This window comes from Perkinsus marinus, assembly GCF_000006405.1.
Source record: "Perkinsus marinus ATCC 50983 genomic scaffold scf_1104296942710, whole genome shotgun sequence".
Lineage (NCBI taxonomy): Eukaryota > Perkinsozoa > Perkinsida > Perkinsidae > Perkinsus > Perkinsus marinus.
Window position 1 is genome coordinate 136,464 of NW_003212056.1, and position 4,189 is coordinate 140,652.

A 4,189-nucleotide genomic window follows, 5' to 3' on the forward strand; every position below is an offset into this window, starting at 1 on the left:
AAACGCAAGTGGAATAACGATCTCAAATCAATGCAGTGAGCTTTATATACCACACATAATCGTACAAAATATTCAACGAATTTCTACTACGGTCCATTCACTACACCGTCCCGGTCATTCCATGGCGCTTTAAACACCTGGAAAAGATCACATATTGGCTCTATGCTGTTCACAACGACTCACCATCGTATCAACCCGCCGCATGAGGCCTCGTTGACTGTCATGCAATATGAAATATTTCACACCGACCGTGAGTGTCACATCAGTAGGCCTAGCACCGTCAACTCTGAATAGATCATCAACAGCAATGAGAGGATCTAGGCAAGGAGTTAGTACGCATCCTCTCGAAGTATGAGATCAGTATCCTCATCGGGCTGCCTATCACCCTTCAAGCGACGAGGAAACCTATCGGGCAAATTGAGGCCGTACCTAAGTGTTGCAATTGTTAACCAAAGAACAGAAGATAACAGTGTAGATAACAATTACTACAAGGCCGAAAACGACATTTAGCGATGACTATGGCCATGCATCGTACATGTATGCCTTGATGTCCTTCAGCTCAGAATGCTGGTCCATAAGGAGGGATACATCGCTTGTCGAAGAATCGGCCGCATCGGATAGTGCTTGGAATAGCTGATCTGATGGTAAGCAGTATTACTGCAAAGTAGAGGAGGGCAGTCCTACTCGATAACACACCCTTCAAAGCCTGACTCGACTGTGACCAGTACTTCCCCCTCGAATCTAACCCGCTATGAAGGATTTGATCATGACTGAAGGAAGCACACCAAGTACACAGTACTAGTGCAGAGAGTATGGTACTACATAAAACGATATGCATGCGTCGCACCTCCCATGAAGTCGTCGAAAGGCAAAAGTGATTGCCGCCGATTCTGCCGCAACATAGTCTGAGATATATCAACATATGTTCTATGATATTCACATAAATAGATAGAGGCAGACAACACTCCTAACTGACCCTAATACAAGAGATGAACTAGCATCCTAGGAAGGTGAGGGCAAGATACTGCGACCGCTCAAATCCCTATTACTACCCATGTGAGCCGGTATAACTCGTGCCGTGCCCAGTAGTTTGCACGGAGTAGGTGATATGACATAAGACTGAGCGGTTGAGTCGCTGCCATTATTTCAAAACCCTGTATCTACTATGGCTGATAACATACATATCAAACTCAGTGGTATGTTGCCCTGATACTGAGCTGATGAACACAATACAGAATACGCGATAACGGTGGATGATCATGAGGTCATTGAGATCTCAACATTATGCCACTCATAGTTCGGTTAGACCATCGCTACTCTACTATGGTTTAGACGGTGGCGATAAGTGGAGCTACAGTAGATACAATGGTACCCAATATAGATGGGCAGAATTATGGTACGGACCGTTACCGCTCCCTTTTACGGTTACGCTTCAAGCCCCGTACTGTAAAATTATGGCGCCGTATCGGGTCTTACAGAGATGCAATGGACAAAACGAGGATTGGCGGTTCAAGTCGCCTGAATCTATTCCATGTGAATCCGTGTGCCTAGACCAGGCCGGCAGCGAATTTTTCCGCCATAATTCCAAAAAAGCAGTTCAGCACCAACCGGTTCAGCCCTTTCCGTAACCGTTAACTACTTACGTTGAGCATGCCGTAACGTAAACCGTAGAAGAACTTTACGCTGCCCATCTATGATACCCATCGTGGGGACCGAGACATTCCCTCTTGCACGATGTATTCTATCGGAGGAATACACCAAAAGGGCCATCTAGTAAATTGATTCAAATGACCGCGTTATTATCGCTGCTGCTGCTCGAAACATAGAAATCAGCATTATGCATATATCCGTCTCGTGAGTTACTACTACTGTCGGGGTCAGCACCATCCGAACCACTGCTAGAAGTTGTCGATTCGCAATCATAGTCCGTAAGATCCTACCAGCTGAAGGACCCCACTAAGGCCGCGGCCTCGGGGTCTCCGATACGAGTTGTGACTCCACTGCATTGGATCTCGTCGGACAGACGGCGAAGAAGAGTGACACATACTACAGCCATTTCAGAGCCTCATCCACACTAGCATGTACACCGTATCCACACAGAAGGAACTCGGCATACTTCCAACAATGATGGATAGACAACACATGGTCAGCTTGCGATAGCAGAAATGTTATCCCTGACTACTACAATCGATGTGACTAAGTTGATCGCCGACTTCCTGGCATTGTCTCACTCGATCCTATTTCCTTCCTCAGAAGATGTCGGTCATGGTTTGATCAGATGGTGTGAAGCAGCAAAATCGAAAGACTAAGTGGAGATAAGCAGGAGTACGAGTACATAACGCCAACATGAGATAAAGAAATGATAGAGACTATGATAACGTACCAGAAGGGGACGAGGAGGTCTGGAATTAGGCGTTTAAACGCTACTACATGATGATACAGTGACATTTGGTGGCCTGCTGGTGAGGGGAACCACTTGAAATCGATGACCGATACTTGGTCGTTGAATCGTCCTCACCTCGCCCTGTGGGGGTAGTAACAGGATGTGTAGGGCTAGTGCAGGGACTTGACGTAGGAGGAGGACGACCCACTACCAAGGATTCTCCGGACGTTCGACTGTAATCACATCTACTGCTATTACCATCAGTTCTCAAAAGTGTGGCAGAACTAACGTTGGAGTAAACTAAGGAGTCGACGTCTTCGGATGGCCTTCTACTCAGTCCAGAGGATCCCCGAATACGACCTTGTAGAGAAACGACCCGCTGAAGGGGCAACTGTAGTGGTTCTGCTGAGCTGCTAGTTGCAGCCACATCTTGGGCGTTGGTTTGGAGGACTTTGCCGTCTCCGGCCCACGACGTGTCTTCAGGAGGATCAGACATGAACAAAATAATATAGGAATCCTCGGTAATAACCACAGACTGTCACCAAATTTCACCGATGTCACTAAAAAATGCTATGCAAGTGCATGTAAGGTATACTGAGGCGAAATATGACTATCGGGGTGCTCAATAGACCTCTCCTGAGTTTCGAGAGCGCCCTTAGGATTGGATTTTACACGTAAAACTCTATCCCGGGAGCGCTTTTGAAGTTCAGGAGAGGTCTATTGTACATGCCGTATGTATAGGGTGGTAAACGTTCGTCCTTACCTCTATTCGCGTTTGCGGCATCCAAACAGAAGAAGATCGTGGGACCTCAGGCGTGTCATATTCGGTGATGGTCTCATACAGAAGGGTGTCTCCAGAAACTCTCCAGGCGACACGCCTTTAGGTCGTGAATGGCAGTCATCTCGCACAGGCCGGTGGCCATATCAATGATGAGTAGGAAGTACCACTTCTCGACGGCATCAACTCCGTTACCGAGAAGGGGCGAACATGGTCCATAGCAGTATTCGATAATATTTGTGGATTGCCAGGGTCAATGGTCGTCGTAGCGGCTAACGAGGTCCGTGGACGAGCCCCGGCTAGCACTGCCGGAGCTCTTGTGCAGCGTATGCACGAATGTACACTTTTAGTCGAGCTCAGTGATGAGCGGCTAATAGCATCATACGTGCACTCTCTCTGGATATTGCACAGTATGTGTGCTATCAACCGTGTACTACCATACTAGGTAGTAATGATAGGGGGTTAGGAGGTCGTAGTGTTATTAGTACCCCTCGGTGGTGGACTGCATACTGCTGTACCACGTGATGGGCCCATCCACCAAGTGGTATCTAGATGTCCCCCTTTACTCAAGTCAACGCAAGAGGTATGCTTCTCCCGTACAACTTGATCGAGAGTTCCTCGACTATCGACATGATGAACAAGCCCTAACTATTCCACTTCCTAGTTACCACACTAGAGCTTTCTTCCCAACCATTAACCACCGAGTTCGTAGCCTCAGGCAGGACCTACCAGATGTACAGTAGGCACGCATAACTGACTACTCCTACCCTAGCAGCAACAACACTGTAATCATATATCCTCCGATCTTCGGGGCGTTTGGTATGCTGATGTAGGGAGAATGATGAAAGGATACATCTGATAGATACCACCCACCTTGGAGAACTTCCTAGCGGGCACTAACTGTCGCTCGGCAGCCTTTTTATCATAGGTATAGAGCAAATGAGGGGAGGAGGCACAGGCATACGTACTCTTCCACTGACTAATCAATAGAGTAGCACAGCACTGCTGCTACTATGATAATGGTAGTA